This window comes from Hypanus sabinus (assembly GCF_030144855.1).
Source record: "Hypanus sabinus isolate sHypSab1 chromosome X2 unlocalized genomic scaffold, sHypSab1.hap1 SUPER_X2_unloc_25, whole genome shotgun sequence".
In the NCBI taxonomy this organism is placed as follows: domain Eukaryota; kingdom Metazoa; phylum Chordata; class Chondrichthyes; order Myliobatiformes; family Dasyatidae; genus Hypanus; species Hypanus sabinus.
In genome coordinates, this window is record NW_026778996.1 from 369,105 (window position 1) to 389,273 (window position 20,169).

The following is a 20,169-nucleotide window of genomic DNA, read 5'->3' on the forward strand; positions in this document are numbered from 1 at the left end:
CTTTAGGATATATCTTCAGCATCGATGACAGAATGTATTGCTTCCCGCTGTCAGAACAGGTGGAGCATCTCACTGTGGTGTGAACTTGCTGATGTATCTTCAGGCTGGATGATTGAGTAGTTCCCCTCCCTCACACAGAGCAGGTGAATGGCCTCTCCCTAATGTGAACTCACCAGCGTGTGTGTGGGTAGGCTGTGAGAGAATCCCCTCCCACACTGAGAGAAGGAGAATGATATCTCACTGCGATCAATTCTCTGCAATTCAGACAGTCAGACGTTTGAATCCCGTCTACAATCAATGCAGTAGAAGAACTGATCTCCAGTGAACAAATGCTGGTGTGTTCTCAGCACCCCGGTTCAAGTGGATTTCACTGAGTTACAACAGAATGCTTGATTTCAGTGACAGAACACATTACCAGATGTTATGAGATAATTCTTCATCTCCGTGGATCGACAACAGAGGTGTTGGTGTTGCAAAGAAAATATTTGGTCACTCCTTAAATATCCAGTCATTCAGCAAAACTGATGTGTTGTTGTGTTTGAGATTCCCATGCGCAAGTGTTCTGCCATTTCAAACCTGTAAAAAATATTTGCAAAAGACATCAATGGGAGAAGGAGAGTATTTCAGGAGAGATTATAGTCTGTGGTGAGAAAATAAGAAATAGGAGCAGGAGTCGGCCGTCCGGCCCGTCGAGCCTGCTCCAACATTTAATAAGGACATGCCTGATCTGGCGATGGGCATCTCCACCTACCTGCCTTTTCCCCATAACCCTTAATTCCCCTACTATGCCAAAATCTATCCAACCTGATTTGGAATACAATATTATGTTAGGACTCTTGGCAGTGTGGAGGATCAGCGAGATATTGGGGTCCATGTCAATTTTACAATTAAAGCTGCAGCGCTGATTGTCATTGTTGTTAATAAGGCCTTCATCAACCATGGAACTGAATTCACGAGTGGTGAGGTAATGTTGCAGCTGTACAAGACCTGATTTATACCCCACTTCGAGTATTCTGTTCAGTTTCCTCATTACAGGAAGGATGTGGATACTATAGAAAGAGTGCAGAGGAGATTTACAAGGATGTTGCATGGATTGGAGAACATGCCTTATGACAATAGGTTGAGTGAACTTTGTAGCGAAGGAGGATGAGAGGTGACCTGATAGATGTGTAAAAGATGATGAGAGGCATTGATCGTGTGGACAGCCAGAGGCTTTTTCCTGGGGCTGAATTGGCAAACACAAGGGGCATTGTTTTAAGGTGCTTGGTCGATTGGAATGTCATAGATAGGTTTCTCACACAGAGTAGCAGGTGTATGGAATACACAGTCAGCGATGACTGTACAGACAGATACTATGCAGTCTTTTGAGAGATTCAGATAACTTCATGGAGCTCAGAATACACAGAGTGCAATGCAGTTGGGAAATAGGAGGCAGTTTCTGGAACAGGTTACATGGACGGCACACTGTGTATTATATTGTAGATTTCCATGTTTCCATAAGCACTCATCTTCTAACAAGGCTCGGATCAGACACTCTGACTGACCATCAAATTATCTGACTATATCCCTGTCTTTATGAGAATGGGCTGTTTCTGACTACAATCAACCTGTGACTTGGCCCAATTTGTCTCTCTCCTTTGGGATTATTTCAAGTTCTGGTCATGTTCCACAATACTACAAAGATCACGTGTTACTGCATGTACGATCCTGGAGATTTACTAATTACTTGGATTGCCCCCCCCCCATCTGCTGATTGACAGTGATGAACCCATCGATGGCAATGCCAATGAATATATAGTGGAGGGCAGTGGTTATTCTCATTGGAGTGCGGCACCTTTGTGATCTGAAAGCCAGAAGTCACTTGTCATCGAGGCAAAGGTGTTTCATATCGTTATTGACCCAGAGAGAACTAAATCTGATGGAAGGTTTTATTTCCGTACAGCACTAATTGACATTTTCACTGACTGGAAGGTAAACTCTTCAACCGAGCTTAACTGGGAACTATATTTTCGTTCGGAGTTCATAATCCTCGGATTTACATAGTGGAGCACGGCAACGTTCAGGAGATACATCCGCTCGCACTTCCTTCGAATGTACGGAACAACACCGGTACTATTGCCCATGGCTGCCTCTTTACCCAGAAACCCTCACGAAGAGAAACCTCCCGGTGTTGTTGGGTTGGTTGTGGGCGGGGCTGAGAGGTTGGAAGGTGGTGGTGCATGTGTGAATGTGGTTTGGAACTTGTTGAGGGTAAGAGAGTGGGGAAGGAGTGGGAATTGCTGGGAGCGGGTTGCCTGGGTCTGGTAAAGGCAGACAAGGTGAGAGGAGGGGCTGAGGGAAAGAGAGTGGAGAAGGAGTGGGATAGGGATTTGGGAGCAGAGGTAGGCAGCTGGGGAGAAATGGATTATTGTGAAGGGAGAAACAAAAAGGAATAAGGAGATAGTGAGGGGATGGATGAATGAAAACCAAGACAAAGGGAATAAAAGAATAAGAAATGACAGTGGAGAGAGTTCTGAAAGTAAGGAAGATGAACAAGTTGAGAGGGGAGGTGTTGTCATAAATGGGTTTAATGAGAAGGCGCAAGGACACATGAAGGAAATGAACCCGTTTGTGCTAACAACAACTCTGGCAAGTAAGATAGAGGAAATAGTATTTGCAAAAGTCCTTAATGATGGCAATCTATTGGTAAGATGTGCGAATGAGGAACAACTTGAGAAAGCACTCAAGCTAAAAGAGATAGGAAAATGCAAGGTGGAATATACAGGGAGGGTGGGAGCATGACATGGTGGTTGTAAGGGAGTGATCACGGGTGTACCAATGAGTATAAACATGGAAGAGTTGAAGAGGAATATCAAAGGGGGGAAAGTAATTAATGTTCGAAGACTGAAAACAACAAAGGAGGGAATGAAAAAGGAAAGTGAAACAGTATTGATTGAATCTGAAGAAGCAAGAGTGCCAAGTAAAGTTTTCCTGGGTTTCATGAGTTACCCAGTAAGGGTATATGTGCCAAACCCATTGAGGTGCTATAATTGTCAAAGGTTTGGACACATAGCTAAAAACTGTAAAAGGCAGAGGAGATGTGCTAGATGTGGGGATGTTCATGAATATGGAAAGTGCGGAACAGGAGTGCAACCAAAATGCTGTAATTGTGGAGGAGCTCATAATGTGGCATATAGTGGGTGTGAGGTTATGAGACGGGAGATTAAAATTCAAGAAATAAGAGTGAAAAGAAAGATCACTTATGCAGGAGCTGTAAGAATGTCCAGTGAACAGAATAATGCTCCTAATGACCAGAGAGCAATTGGGATGCAAGAGATGCAGCAAAGAGTTTATGCAGACAGGATTTATGTGTGGGAAAAAAAGCTCTGGTAACATTCATTGCAGGAGTCATTAATTGTACGGCAGAGGTAAAGTCAAAAAGTGACAAAATTCTGCTGGTGGTCAAGGCAGCAGTAAACCATTTAGTGTTAGTAGGACTGACATGGGAAGAAGTCAGGGAGAACCTCACTAATCAGTCAAGCCAGGACGTGTCATAGTTTGGTTAGTACTCATTATGGTGATTCTTTTGAATGGAATGCAGGGAGTTTACTGGCCAATGGCCAGGAATTTAAGGAATTTATTAAGGAAATGGTTGTAAAATCAGATGTAGTGTGTATTCAGGAAACTTGGTTGAAACCAGCTTTAGACTTTGTGGTACATGGGTATACAATGATAAGAAAAGATAAAAATCTAGGGGGAGGAGGAGGTTGTGCTATGTTAATCAAGCAAGGTACACCGTATAGAGTACTGGAAAAAGGAAACGATCAGGAATACATAGTGGTGAAAATATGGGAGAGAGGGGAGGGAGTGGTTATAATTAACTACTACAATCCATGTAAAAGGTTGGATTTGGACAGCCTACTAAGGATACAAGGACAAAATAGACATAGTGTGGTGTTCAGATTTCAATGCTCACACCACAATATGGGGGGATCCGATTACAGATTCAAATGGAACTGTAATTGAAAATTTGATGGAAGAAAGGGATTTGGTGTGTATGAATGATGGGAGAGGAACAAGGATAAACATAACAACGAGAACTGAGTCGGTATTAGATATTACGTTAGTGTCTTATGTCTTGGCTGTCATCAGTAACTGGGGCGTTTGGACTGCTTCAACAGTAGGTAGTGATCACTAACCAGTTTTATGTTCAGTGGGTGAAAGAGGTGAAATAAGACCAGGTGGGGTAGTCCCAAAGTGGGTGTTTGGAAAAGCAGATTGGGGTAAGTTCCAGAAGTTAACTGAAGAAGCATTGACAAGGATTGACATTTCTGGAGATATAGATGAATTAAACAGTCAGGTGACTTCAGCAATTATTATGGCAGCAGAAGGATTTATACCCAGGACTGAAAATAGGATGAATAGAAAAATAGTGCCATGGTGGGCAGAGGAATGTGGTCAGGCTGTAAAAAACAGAAACAGAGCATTCAGGCTAGTTAAAAGAACCCACATTATGCAGCATTTGCTTCAATATAAGAAGGCACAGGCAGTGGTGAGAAGTATACGTCAGGCTAAAAGGGCAAGTTGGAGGAGTTTTTGCAACAAAATAGGAAGAACAACGCCTGTGGGAGAGGAATGGGGAATGATTAAGAGGATGGGGGGCAATAGAAGGGATTGGGAGCATCCAGTAATGATATCTGAGGAGGAAACAGCAGTCTCCAGCAGGGATAAGGCTGAGATCATGGCCAAGTCATTTGTAAAGATACACAGTTCAGAAGATTTCTCTGAAGAAGGGAGAAGGAGAAGGGAAAGAACAATGAGTCAATACCCAGGTGCGTTAAACAGGAGGGAAGAAACAGATGATATAACTGATGATCCATTTACTTTGGCAGAAATGGTGAGAGCAATAAAGACATCGAGACCAACCTCCCCAGGGAAAGATCTAATACGCTACATTATGCTAAAAAATCTAGGAGAAGGAGCGCTCTTGAAGTTACTGCATTGTTACAACAGAGTGTGGGAGGAGGGAAGATTGCCAAGTGCATGGAAAGAAGCAGTAGTAATTCCAATAAGGAAACCTGGCAAGGATCCGTCAAAACCCACTAGCTACAGGCCAAAAGCACTAACATCAAGTATATGTAAGGTAATGGAAAGGATGATAACTGAAAGGTTATCATATGATCTTGAGAAGAGAGGAATGCTGGCAAGTTATCAGAGTGGTTTTAGGAAGGGAAGGAATTCCATGGACTCAGTGATAAGTTTAGAGACTGAAATAAGAAAGGCCCAGGCAAGTAAAGAATCAGTAGTTGCAGTGTTTTTTGACATTGATAAAGCCTATCATTATGACGCGAAAGGAAGGATTATTAATTAAACTGCACAAGATGGGGGTTGGAGGGAGAGTTTTTAATTGGATTAAAGATTTTTTGTTTGGTAGAAAAATTCAAGTTCGGATTGCATCAGAATTGTCAATACAGTCCACAGTGGGAAATGGCACACCTCAGGGTAGTGTGATTAGCCTGTTACTTTTCATCATCATGATCAATGATGTCTTCACAAAGATACCAGTGGATATTGGTAGGTCACTGTTTGCAGATGATGGGGCTTGTGGAAAAGAGGCAGGAACACGGAGCATATAATCAGGAAACTACAAGGAGCAATTGATTAATTGGTAGAGTGTGGTTATGATTGGGGATGTAGATTTTCAGTGGAAAAAACTCAAACTGTATTTTTCACTAGGAAAAGAATTGAAGTAGGGAAGAAGTTAAGGATGTATGGGATTGAATTAGAAAGGGTTGGATCATTTAAATTTCTGGGAGTTATATTTGATTCACGATTAACATGGGCAGACCATATCAGAAAAGTTGACGAGAATTGTAAAAAAGTAATAAACGTGATGAGATGTTTGACTGCTAGGGAATGGGGAGCAAGTTGTTCAGCATTGAAGAGAATGTATGTGGCTTTAGTAAGATCTGTGTTGGATTATGGAAGTGTAGCATATGGATCAGCAGCCAGGTCTCTTATAATGAAACTGGATGTGATTCAGGCTCAGGTTTTGAAAGTGTGCAGTGGGTCTTTTAAAACATCACCAGTATCAGCCCTGCAGTTAGAAATGGGAACAATGCCTTTGGAATTGAGAAGGACGCAATTGATGGGAAACTACTGGGTTAATTTGCAGGGACACAATGATTCTCACCCTTCTTAATGAGTGTTAAATGGGTAGTTACAGAGGGAAAACTTTAGTCGTGTAGGGAATGATATTGCTAGATCATGTGGTGTTCGATTTAAGGATAAGTCCTTCAGGAGTTTATCCAGTTGTAGCTCCATGGAAGCTGGTATGGCCTGATGTAGACTGGCATTTGTTAGAGGGAAAAAGGAAAGAAAAGTATAAAACTGATTTGGTAAGTGCATTTAACTGTTATGTGATGGAAAAGTATAGTGATTATACTCAGGTCTATACAGATGGTGCGAAGGAACCTGAGACCAGAGTGACAGGGTTTGGGGTGGCTATACCAGCAAAAGCAATTGCAATCAGCAGAAGAACATCTGATAAGTTAGCGGTGTGTCCAGTGGAGATGATGGCAGTGTTGGTTGCATTGTGATGGGTGGAGAAATCTAAACTAGTCAAAGCATTGATATGCTCAGATTCATCTTCAGTACTAGCGAGTTTAAGGTCTTCTCACTCAAACAGCCGGCAAGATGTACTTCATGAAGTCCTTCAGTCAGTCACAAGAGTTCCAAATCAGGGAGGTCAGGTTAAATTTCTATGGGTTCCAGCTCATGTAGGGGTTAAAGGGCAACAAAAGGGTGGATGAGTTGGCAAAGAGGGCAATAAAGAAAGAAAATATAGAAATGCACATTAGTATCAGTAAAGCAGAGGTTAAGTGTGTAATCTGGGAAAAAATTAACCAGATGTGGCAAGAAAGATGGGACAGGGAGGGGAAAGGGAGGCATTTATATCAAATACATAAAAGTGTTGCAGGTTCTAGGGTAGGAAGATACAGAAGAGAGGAAATTGTGTGGACAAGGTTAAGGCTGGGGCACTGTGCACTGAAACAAACACTGAAATTGGTAGGGAAACACCAGACAGGACTGTGTGAGGAATGTCAGGAAGAGGAGTCAGTAGAACATGTAGTTCTGAGTTGCAGGAAGTATGGGATACAGAGAGAGATGATGAGAATTAATCTAAGGGAATTGGGGGTGCAGGAATTCACATTAAAAGGGTTGCTGGGCATGGGTGGGAGAACACAGGTCAGGGTATTTTTAGCTTTCTTAAGGGGTACAGGGTTTTTTTTATAGGATATGATGGATAAACAGAAATAGGGTACCAGGATGGGGAGGATAAAGTGTAGGTTAGGGTATGTGTATGTGTGCGATTGGGTGACGGGATTTAGAATGTGAATCCATCGCATACTCCGGAGCAGAAGGTGGCGGTAATGCCCCATTAAGCTGGGGACGGGGAGGGGGAGAGGGAGAGGGAGAGAGAGGGAGAGAGAGGGAGGGAGGGTGAGAGAGGGGGAGGGAGGGAGAGAGAGGGGGAGGGAGGGAGGGAGAGAGAGGGGGAGGGAGAGAGAGGGGGAGGGAGGGAGAGAGAGGGGGAGGGAGGGAGGGAGAGAGGGGGGAGGGAGGGAGGGAGGGAGAGAGGGAGGGAGAGGGGGGAGGGAGGGAGAGAGAGGGGGAGGGAGGGAGAGAGAGGGGGAGGGAGGGAGAGGGTGAGAGAGGGGGGGGAGGGAGGGAGAGAGAGAGGGGGGGGAGGGAGAGAGAAACCTCCCTGGCCGCATCGAAAGGCCCGAGAATGCGCATGCGCCGCAAAATAAGCGGCGGCGGCACCAACGCCGGGGAGTCGAAATCTCTCCGGGGCAGGTTACGGATCATGGGGCTGAGAGAGAGGGAGAGGACCAGGAGCGTCGTGGGGTGCAGCACCAGTGTTGCTGGAAATCACAGTAATTGTCCTTCGGTCGCGTTTCAGACGCCGGTGAATCAGAACCCGGCCGGAACCCGCTCTTACCTTTGTCCGGTAGTTGTCAGCCTCTGCTACTTGGCGCATGCGCGATAGTCGGGATTGGTGGCGACGACCACGCATGCGCAATGATTTATCAGGCGAGAATCTGCAGATCCTGAACCCAAAGCAACAGACACAAAATGCTGGAGGGACTCAGGGGGGCAGGCGGCGACTCTGGAGAGGAGTGAACAGTCGGCGTTTCAGACCGAGACCCTTCAGGACTGGAAAGGAAGGGCGGGAGTCAGGTTGTGGGGCGACATGAGGTGATAGGTGAAAACGGGAAAGGGGGAGGCGTAAAGTCAAGAGCGGTGAAGTCGGTGAAAGAGATATAGGGCCGGAGAATAATAATAATAAATACTTTATTGATCCCGAGTGGGAAATTCTTTCGTTACAGCAGCAATATTTAAAATCGGACTTAACAGTGTGAAGACTTTACAAAAAATAGAGAATAATAACATACACAGTAATACTGTACCAATGTGCAATAATAATGCATGAAACAATATTGCAGAGACTATTGAACTATAATCTGTCGCAGAAAGATGTATTAAATTGACTTTATTTTTTTACATCCTTCACATACATGTGGAGTAAAACTGTTACTCCGTCTAAATGTGTAATGTGCAATCATAGTAATTCATAATAATGTATGATAAACAGAACAGTCAAGGTGACATAGAAATGCCCTCAAATCAGCGTGAGTTAAGCAGTCTGATTCCTGGTGGAAGAAGCTGTCCCGGAGCCTTGGTCCTGGCTTTTCCGCTGCGGTAGCTTTGCCCCGACGGTAGCATGTGGAATATATTGTGATTGACGGGACTCAGGTTCCCAATGATCCTCCGGACCCTTTTTACACACCTGTCTCTGTAAATTTCCTGAATCATGGGAAGTTCACAACTACAGATGCGCAGGGCTGCCCGCACCACTCTCTGCAGAACCCTTCCATTAAGGGAGGTAAAGTTCCCATACCAGGCAGTGATGCAGCCAGTCAGGATGCTCTCAATTATGCCCCTGTAGAAAGTTCTTGGGATTTGGGGGGCCCATACCAAACTTCCTCAACCGTCTGAGGTGGAAGAGACGCTGTTGTGCCTTTTTCCCCGCACAGCTTGTGTGTACAGACCACGTGAGATCCTCAGTGATGAGGGTCCCGAGGAGCTTAAAGCTGTTTACCCTCTCCACCCCAGATCCACTGATGTCTCTAGGGGTTTGCTCGTCTCCATTCCTCCTGTAATCCACAACCAGCTCCCTCGATTTTTCGACATTGAAGGAGAGGTTGTTTTCTCGACACCAGTGTGTCAGAGAGATGACTTCTTCCTTGCAGGCCACCTCATTATTGTTTGAGATTGGGCCAATCAATGTGGTGCTGTCGGCAAATTTAATGAACAGATTGGAGCTGTGGGTGGCCGGTTAGCAGATGAACTGTTGTATGTGGTTATTACATCTGATAGGAAAGAGCTTCTGTAACGGTCCTTGTGACAGCGGTGCTGAGTGAGTCTGTTCGAAAGGGTGCTCCACTGCCTGTGCAGTCGGTCATGGAGAGGATGTGCCCGATTGTCCGTAATGGATGACCATTTGTTTAGTGACACCACTCCTCTCCACCACTCACTCATAAGAGCCCCGGTTGTGGCCAAGGATGGTTCCAACCTTTCTGATGAGTTTATTTTGCACCGATGCTGCTCCCCCTATGTAAAGCGGCAATGAAAACTGCAGTTACATCAACAGACTGGTAAAACATCTCCAGCATCCTGCCTGACACATTCAAGGATCTCGGCTTCCTTAGAAAACGGGGACTGCTCATCCCCCTCTTGTAAACAGCCTTACTTCAGTTACTTGTGTTCTCAGCGCCCGGTTCCAGTGGATTTCACTGAGTTACATCGAAAATATTTCAGTCACGTCTCCGGCTGAGATGAGACACTACTTCAAGGATCAACAACCGATGTATCGGTGTTTCAATGGAAATATCTGGTCACTCCTTAAATATCCGGACATAGATGTGTCCGGAATTTGAGAATTCCCGGACACAAATTGCTGTTCCTTTCCTGTAGAAAGATTTACAGAGGACACCAATGGATGAAGGACTGAATTTTGGGGACGGCATGGTCGTGTACTTTGGTAGAAGAAATAAAAGGGCAGACAGTTTTGTAACTGGAAAAAATATTAAAAAACGTAAAAAATTAAAGGGACTTCTGAATCCTCGTGTAGGATTCCCTGAAGGATAATTTGCAGGTTGAGTCGATGTTGAGGAAGTTCTCTGTGATGTTGACATTCACTTCGAGAGGAAAAGCAAGGACGCATTGGTGAGGCTTTACAAAGAGGCCTCACGTGGAGCATTGTGAGCAGTTTCCGGCCCCATGTCTAAGAAAAGATGTGCTGACATCGGAAGGGGCATAAAGAAGCCACAGGAATTTGAACAGGACCCCACTAAGTCTTTTGACGGGACATTAACCGTCTGGACTTCAACGTCCTCTCTCCAATTCCAGCCTCACTCCGTCTGAACGTTGGACTCTCCACCCCCACTTCACTGATCCTAAACTCACCATCAAACCTGCAGATAGCGGAGATGCTGTAGTTGTCTGTCGGACTGACCCCTACCTTGCTGAGGCCTATCACCAACTCTCAGACACCTCCTCCTACTTACCCCTCGAATAGGACCCCAGTAAGGAACACCAGGACATCGTCTCCCACACCATCACCAACCATCTTGACTCTGGGGATCTCCCAGCACCCACCACCAACCTCATACAGTAGCTGAGCCTGCTGGGCCTGAACACCTCCCTGTGCAACTGGATCCTAGATTTCCTGACTGGGAGACCTCAGTCAGTCCGAATCGGGAGGCAGCATCACCAACACCATCACTCTGAGCACGGGGGTCCCCCAGGGCTGTGCGCTCAGTCCAGTGCTGTTCAGTCTGCTGACCCACGACTGTGCTGCAACACACAGCTCGAACCACGTCATCAAGTTCACCGATGACACAACCGTGGTGGGTCTCATCAGCAAGAACAACGAGTCAGCTTACAGAGAGGAGGTGCAGCGGCTAACGGACTGGTGCAGAGCCAACAACCTGCCTCTGAATGTGAGTAAAGCAAAAGAGATGGTTGTTGTCTTCAGGAGGGCACGGAGCGACCACTCCCCGCTGAGTATCGATCTCAGAGGAGATCGTTAAGAGCACCAAATTTCTTGGTGTTCACCTGACGGAGAATCTCACCTGGACCCTCAACAGCAGTTCCAAAGCAAAGAAAGCCCAGCAGCGTCTCTACTTTCTCCGGATGCTGAGGAAAGTCCATCTCACACCCCCCCCCCCCAATCCTCATCATATTCTACAGAGGTTGTATTGAGAGCATCCCGAGCAGCTGCATCACTGCCTGGTTCGGCAATTGCACCATCTCGGATCGCAAGACCCGGCAGCGGATAGTGAGGTCAGCTGAGAAGATCATCGGGGTCTCTCTTCCCGTCATTACAGACATTTATACTACACACTGCATCCGCAAAGCAAACAGCATTATGAAGGACCCCATGCACCCCTCATACAAACTCTTCTCCTTCCTGCCGTCTGGGAAAAGGCTCCGAAGCATTCGGACTATGACCAGACTATGTAACAGTTTCTTCCCTCAAGCTATCAGACTCCTCAATAGCCAGAGCCTGGACTGACCCCTTGCCCTACTGTCCTGTTTATTATTTATTGTAATGCCTGCACTGTATACAGTCCTGGGTAGGTAATGGTAAGGAGTGAAAGTGAGCTTTGTAGGCAAGAGAGTGAGGAGGGCGGAGGGACAGAAATGGATGGGTATGGAGTGGGAGGTGCCTCATCTCATCTTGCCTTGATGACGGATGCTGCTTTTCCTTTTGCTAAGGCAGACGTTGATGGACTTTCGATCGGTCAGGGCATGAAAGGATACGCGGCGAAGGCAGGAAATTGGGGCTGGGAGGAATAATGGATTTACCATGACGAAGCGGCAGAGCAGTTTTGATGGGCCAAATGGCGTAATTCTGCTTCTTATGGTCCAAGAGCAGCCTCTCATTCAATGAGAGCAAGAGCAATGAGCTGGTTCTGGACTTTGGAGGAGGAAACAGGAACCCATGAGGCAATCCTCATCGGGGCTCAAAGGTGGAGACGTTCAGCAACTTTAAATTCCACAGTGTTAACATTTCAGAGGATCTGTCCCGAGCCCGGGACACAACTGCAATTACAAGAAAGCGGGAACTCTCTGTCCTCAGTAGTACGGCCCAGCACATCATAGTGGATATGGCCCAGCACATCACAGGTAAAACTCTGCTCACGACTGAGCACATCTCTGCGGAGTGCTGTCGCAGGAAATCAGCATCCATCATCAAGGACCCCCACCACCCAGGCCATGCTCTCTTCTCAATGCTGCCATCAGGAAGAAGGTGCATGAGTCTCAGGAGCATCAACCCCAGGTTCAGGAACAGTTATTACACTCAACCTACAGGTCCTGCTTTCTTTTTACAATATTTTTATTCAGAAGAAAAAAATTATATATATAAAAAGATATATATATATATAAAGTCAACCACCTACCAACTACCAAAGAAAAAAGCTGATGGATGACAATGGATTAGAAAAAAAACATATTCACTTAAGAAGAGAAGATAAAAATATACATCAAAGTCTGTGCACTGTTAAACTTTATAAATTGGAAACGTTATTTAGGAAAGGTCCCAAAATATCATAAAAAGATTGTTTCGAATTTAAGACTGAGCAGCGGATCTTTTCTAAATTTAAATACGACATAATATTACGTAGCCTTTGAAAATGTGTAGGACGGGTTGACTCCTTCCATTTAAGCAAGATTGCTCTTCTTGCTAAAAGAGAGGTAAAAACTAAAACCTGTAGGTTAGGAGTATTTAAAGTTATGTCTTCATTTGCAATAATACCAAACAAGGAAGTAAGGGGATTTGGGTCAAATTGGATCCTAAAAAGTTGGGAGAAGGTATGAAATACTTCCCGCCAAATCTTTTCAATTGTAAGGCAAAACCAAAACATATGAATTAAAGAGGCATCAGCAGAGTTGCATTTATTAGAAAGTGGAGAAACATTCGGGTAAAAACTGGACAGCTTCTGTTTAGAAATGTAAGCTCTATGAACCACTTTAAATTGTAGAAGAGAATGACGAGCATGTGTGTAGATGATTTATTAACCTGTTTAAAATTTTATTTCATCTATCATCAGAAATCTGACAATTTAGGTCATCCTCCCAAGCGTTTTTTTTTATTTTATCTAAAAAGTCTTGTCTAGAATCAATCAACAAGTTATAGATATGGTAATAGAACCATTAACAAAAGGTGTTAAATTTAAAAGATCTTCCAGTAAATTTTTATCTGGACCTATAGGATAAGTAGCTAATTGGAAAATTAGAAAATCTCTAATTTGAAGGTATCTGGAAAAATGTGATTTTGGGAGTGCAAATTGATTTGACAATTGGTCAAATGATGCAAGAGATCCTGAGATAAACAAGTCCCAAAAACACTTAATACCTAGTTCATCCCAATCCTTAAAGACTTTGTCAGTCATGGAAGGGATTAAAAAAAATAATTAAGGAGATTGGGAGATGACAATGAAAAATTCGCTAAACCAAAAAAATTTCTAAATTGAGACCAGATCCCTAAACTTTGCTATTCCCACAATGAATGGACACAATCAACAGCTCTTCATCTCATGTTCTTGATGTTTATTTCTGGGTTATTTTTTGGTTTTATTTCTTTTGTATTTGAATTTTGTTGTCTTCTGCACATGGTTATTTTGTTTGTCCTGTTGGGGGCGATCTTTCATTCATTTTATAATGGTTCCTGAGTTTACTGAATTTACAACATAATCAAATCCCAGGATTATACATGGTGATGTGCCTATACTTTGATAATAAATTTACTTTGCGCAATTTAAATTGTACATTTCAATTTGTAAATAACTCTGAAACACAAGAGCGGGTTGTGAGCTCAGTCTGCTGGGTAAATGATTTTGTTCTGATCTGAATAGTCGGCCCAACACTGTGACCCGTCTTTCAAGGCACACCAATTACTGGAAATATTCCTGCATCGAACTGGAAAGCCTCAAGTACTCTGTCTCTCTGCTCAAGCATGCAAACACACGTAGACATACACACACACACACACACACGCGCGTTTCAGAACGTCAACAATTATACCAGTGCCCAAAAATACCTGGGTGACCTGCCTCAACAACCATCGCCCAGTGACGCTCACTACTGTGATGAAGTGCTTTGAGGGGTTGGTCATGGTCAATCAACTCCTGTCTGTGTGCAGGGATCCACTGCAATTTGCCAATCGCTACAATCGGTCAACAATTCTCACAATCAGCATCAGATCACCCGGACAATAGCAATACACAAGATAGGCTGATGATTACAGCTCAGCATTCAACACAGTCAGACCCTCAATTGTAATCAATAAGCTCCAAAACTTGGGCCTCTGTACCTCCTTCTGCCACTGGATCCTCACCAGGAGGACTTTGTGGAGTTTGTGGAGTGTCTAAGGGATGTATTTTTGGAACAGCTTGTGCTTGAGCCAAGAAGGAACGAGGCTATTTTGGACTTGGTGATGTGTAATGAACAGGAATTGATAAGTGATCTTGAAGTAAAGGAGACATTAGGAAGTAGTGATCATAACATGATAAGTTTTTATCTACAATTTGAGAGGGATAAGGGCAGATCAGAGGTGTCAGTGTTGCAAGTAAATAAAGGAGACTACGGAGCCATGAGGGAAGAGCTGGCCAAAGTTAAATGGGCGGATGCCCTGGCAGGAAAGACAGTGGATCAGCAGTGGCAGATATTCTTGGGGATAATACAAAAGATGCAAAAGCAGTTCATTCCAAAGAGAAGGAAGGATTCAAAGAGGTGGAAGGGGCCACAGTGGTTGAGAAAGGAAGTCAGAGATTGTATAGCATTAAAGAAAAAGAAGTATGACAGGGCTAAATGAGTGGGAATACAGATGATTGGGAAAGTTTTAAGGAACAGCAGATCTTAAATAAAAAAGCAATACGGAGAGAAAAGATCAGGTATGAGCTCAGTCTAGCCAGGAATATAAAAGGGGATAGCAAAAGCTTTTTTAGCTATGTAAAGAGAAAGAAGATAGTTAAGAACAATGTTGGCCCATTGAAGAATGAATTGGGAGAAATTGTTATGGGAAACAGGGAAATGGCAACAGAATTTAATGCGTACTTTAGATCTGTCTTCACCAGGGAGGACATAAGCAATCTCCCAGATGTATGTATGGGCCAGGGTCATAAGATATCAGAGGAATTGAGACAGATTGACATTAGGAAAGAAACTGTGATGAGTAGACTGGTAGGACTGAAGGCTAATAAATCCCCTGGTCCAGATGGTCTGCATCCGAGGGCTCTAAAAGAGGTGGCTCAGGAAATTGCAGATGCATTGGTAATCATTTTCCAATGTTCCTTAGATTCAGGATCAGTTCCTGAAGATTGGAGAGTGGCTAATGTTGTCCCACTTTTCAAGAAGGGAGGGAAGGAGAAAACGGAGAACTATCGCCCTGTTAGCCTAACGTCAGTCGTGGGGAAGATGCTTGAGTCCATTATTAAGGACAAAATAGTGGCACATCTTGATGGCAGTAATAGGATTAGGCCGAGCCAGCATGGATTTACCAAGGGCAAATCATGCTTGACTAATCTGTTGGAGTTTTTTGAGGGTGTAACAGGGATGTTAGATGAGGGTAAGCCAGTGGATGTTGTGTACCTAGATTTTCAGAAGGCATTCGATAAGGTGCCACATAGGAGATTGGTGAGTAAAATCAGAGCTCATGGCATTGGGGGCAGGGTTTCAACATGGATAGAAAACTGGTTGGCAGATAGAAAGCAAAGGGTAGCAGTGAATGGGTGTTTCTCGGACTGACTGGAGGTGACTAGTGGGGTACCACAGGGCTCTGTATTGGGACCACAGCTCTTTACGATTTATGTCAACGATTTAGATGAGAGCATTGAAAACTATATCAGCAAGTTTGCGTGGCAGTGTGACAGGAGAAGAGGACGCTAGGAGAATACAGGGAGACTTGGATAGGCTGGGTGAGTGGGCAGATACTTGGCAGATGTCATTCAATGTGAATAAATGTGAAGTTATCCACTTTGGAAGCAGGAACAAGAGGGCAGAGTATTGTCTGAACGGTGTCGAGTTAGGTAAGGGAGAAATGCAAAGAGACCTAGGAGTCCTAGTTCATCAGTCAATGAAGGTGAATGAGCAAGTGCAACAGGCAGTGAAGAGGGCAAATGGAATGTTGGCCTTTATTACAAGGGGAATTGAGTACAAGAGCAAGGATGTCCTTTTGCATTTGTACAGGGCCCTGGTGAGACCACACCTGGAATATTGTGTACAGTTTTGGTCTCCAAGTTTAAGGAAGGACATTCTGGCAATTGAGGAAGTGCAGCGTTGATTCACTAGGTTGATTCCTGGGATGGCAGGGCTGTCTTACGCAGAGAGATTGGAGAGATCGGGCTTGTACATGCTGGAATTGAGGAGATTGAGAGGGGATCTGATTGAAACATTTAAGATAATTAAAGGATTTGATAGGATTGAGGCAGGAAATATGTTCCAGATGTTGGGAGAATCCAGTACCAGAGGGCATGGATTGAGAATAAGAGGTCAGTTATTTAAAACAGAGTTGAGGAAGAGCTTCTTCTCCCAGAGAGTTGTGGAGGTGTGGAATGCACTGCCTCGGAAGACGGTGGAGGCCAATTCTCTGGATGCTTTCAAGAAGGAGCTAGATAGATATCTGATGGATAGGGGAATCAAGGGATATGGGGACAAGGCAGGGACTGGGTATTGATAGTGAATGATCAGCCATGATCTCAGAATGGCGGTGCAGACTCGAGGGGCCGAATGGTCTACTTCTGCACCTATTGTCTATTGTCTATTGAGACCCCAGACTGTGTGAATCAGAAATAACATCTCCTCCTTGCTGACAATCAACACGGGCACACCTCAACGATGCGTGCTCAGCCCACTGCTCTACTCTCTCTGCACTCACGTCTGTGTGTCCAGGCTCATCTATAAACTTGCTGATGACACAACTATTGTTGCTGGAATTTCAGACGGTGACGAGGAGGAGTACAGGAGTGAGATAGATCAGCAAGTTGAGTGGTGTCACAGCAACAACCTTGCACTCAGCATCATGAAGACAAAGGAATTGATTGTGGATTCAGGAAGGGGAAGTTGAGGGAACACACACCAGTCCTCATCGAGGGATCAGAAGTGAAAAGGGTGAGCAGTTTCCATTTCCTGCCTGTCAACATCTCTGAGGAACTATCCTGGGCCCAACATATTGATGCAGTTACAATGAAGGCACAACATCGGCTATATTTCATTCGGAGACTGAGGGGAATCGGTCTGTCACTAAAGACACTTGCACATTTCTACAGATGTACTGTGGAGAGCATTCTAACTGGTTGCATCACTGCCTGGTGTGGAGAAGCCACTGCACAGGATCGGAAAATGCTGCAGAAAGTTGTAAACTCAGCCAGCTCCTTCATGGGCACTGGACTCCACAGCATCCAGGACACATTCAAAAGATGATGCCACAAAAAGGTGACATCCATCATTAAGGACCCCAATCACCCAGGACATGACCTCTTCTCATTTCTACTATCAAGGAGTATGTACAGGACCCTGAAGACACACTCCCCGGTTGAGGAACAGCTTCTTCCCCACTGTCAGATTTCTGAATGGACAATGAGCCGATAAACACTTCCTCAGGATTTTCCCTCGCTTTTTGCACTACACTTTAAATATAATTTTATACATACTTATTGTAATCCGTAGGTTTTATTACTAAATATTGCAATCCACTGCTGATAAATTTCACCACAAACGCCGGTGATATTAAACCTGATTCTGATACACAAACACACACGGCTGGGCTCAGACATACAACACTCCCACATTCCTCCATTTGTGACACCCTGCTTGCTCCGTGGCCCCCGGTATGAAGCTCAAACTGTTGCAACACCTGCCCTTTGAATTCATGGCTGAGGCTGTGTTGTGTCTGTTCACTGTTTGAGTTCAATATTAAATGAAGAGGATTGAATGGGAAGGAAGGTTTGAATAGAAGAATAAAGATCTCCTCTGAAGGTATATGGGGTCCTGGTGAGAGCGTACATGGAACACTGTGCTCAGGTCTGGTCTCCCTCCCAGAGTCAGCCTGTGGAATGAAGGGAATGAAGAGATTTCCCAGATTGATTTAGGAGGTGAGGTAGTGTCCTCGGAGAGATTATACTGACCGGGTCTCTCTCAATATTGGAGAAATAAAAGGCCGTCTGACTGAGACAGACACAGTCTCACAGTGTATTGACTCTCTCACCAGGACCCCGTATACCTTCAGAGGAGATCTTTATTCTTGTCTTCAAACCTTCCTTCCCATTCAATGTTCTTCATTTAATATCGAACTCAAACAGTGAGCAGACACAACACAGCGTCAGCCATGAATTTAAAGGGCAGGTGTTGCAACAGTTTGAGCTTCATACCGGGGGCCACGGAGCAAACAGGGTGTCACAAATGCAGGAATGATATTTCCTTTGGCTGTGTTGAGGAACCGGGGTCACAGAATCCGAGCGCTGGTTCCACACCTTATGGGAAATTTCATTCCAGCTCTTCCACTGTAAATATCCTGTGAGATTCTATTTCTCTAATTCTGAGACAGGAATGTGATCTGTCTCAGTCAAACCACCTCCAATTTCACTCATTTTGACACAGTCCCAGTACGATGATTTGTTGTGGGAGCCTCTCTATGGACCAGTGAGTGCAGTTGTCCTGTGTTGTTCCACAGCCCGATGGTTGAGGGGTAGTAACTGTCCCTGACCCTGGTGGGGCAAGTCCTGAGGCTCTTGTACCTTCTACCTGATTGCAGCAGTGGGAAAAGAGCCTGCCTGTGTGGTGAGCCTGATCACAACCGCCTGTATCACCGTCCCCTCTGGCCTGTCCTATCCGGGACCAAAGGGATTGTGGAGAGTAAATGTGGTACTCTGTCGAGTATCACTGTGATCCATCCACTCCGATCTGCCCCATCCGGGAACAAAGGGATTATGGAGAGTAAATGTGGTACTCTGTCGAGTGTCACTGTGATCCGTCCCCTCTGGCCTGCCCTATCCGGGACCAAAGGGATTGTGGAGAGTAAATGTGGTACTATGTCGAGTATCACTGTGAACCGTCCCCTCTGGCCTGCCCTATCCGGGACCGATGGGATTGTGAAGACTAAATGTGGTACTCTGTCGAGTATCACTGTCATCCAGGCTCTCTTCCTGCCGCTTATTATTCTTGTCTGTGAATGCAGTGCGACAATCTCTGGCCCAATGTCCCCTCTTTCTACAAACCCCTTTTCTGTCCTTAGCCAAGTGTCCTCTTCATCTGCACCGTCCGCAAGATCCTGACACCCGTTCTGGGTTCTTCGCCGGTACCCGAACTCCATCTCCTCACTACCGGTTCTCTGTGCACACTCTCGCTTTTCCCCAGTCCCTTTAAAGAGTCAATTGCGCTCCCTATTCATCAGAATTTATGTCACCCGGTGCCAGGTCTGACACAGGGAATTGAGATTAGTTAATTTGAAGGAGTGGGCAGGCTTGGGCCTGAGACAGTGTAGAAAAGTCTGCACTGCCAGCTGGACACATTGATCTGTCCAGGGGTTTGCCGGCATTGGACTCTCACATATCCTTAAAACGAGCTATAAAGTACGCAAGGGATTCTCCTTTTTTCTGCAGCTATCGGATAAATTCTCAAAATCCGCATGCAGTCGGGCTGTCATTCAAATGGGTTCCCTTACCTCAGCGACCCACCATGACATGGCTTGTATTACATCAGCCCCTCTGGTGGCTCCCGGTCACCTTCAGGCATCTGCCTGGGAAAGGGGAACCCACTCCCTGTCTCTGCCCAAGAGCTTCCATTCATAATCCTGAGGAGTGGCACGAGTCCCTGGGTAGGGTCTAGAAAGGGGAACCCACTCCCTGTCCCTGCCCGAGAGGTTCCATATATAACCCTGAGGAGTGGCACAAGTCCCCGGGCAGGGTCTGGAAAAGGGAACCCACTCCCTTTTTCAATGAATTCAGTTAAAGCCACTGGTCCGGACTGTTATACTGCTGAATTTTTTAAATCCTTTTCTTCTACACTCACTCCTTGGCTTTGTAAAATTGTTAAAGATGTGTTAACTGTAAGTAAATAACC

The 20,169-nt window shown here is 45.0% G+C and overlaps 1 protein-coding gene across 2 annotated transcripts in view; it reads right to left on the reverse strand.

Moving 5' to 3' along the window:
- The window catches only part of LOC132385828 (gastrula zinc finger protein XlCGF8.2DB-like), a 174,753-nt gene that overhangs the window by 151,847 nt on the left and 2,737 nt on the right, over positions 1 to 20,169 (reverse strand). The window contains exon 2 of one of the 2 annotated variants that reach the window (XR_009509305.1): positions 8,292 to 9,657. The exons of the other annotated variant lie outside the window; for it this stretch is intronic. The gene's annotated coding sequence lies outside the window, so the exon portion shown is untranslated. Of the gene's footprint in view, positions 1 to 8,291; positions 9,658 to 20,169 lie in introns of those variants that run through there. 2 annotated transcript variants of the gene reach the window in all.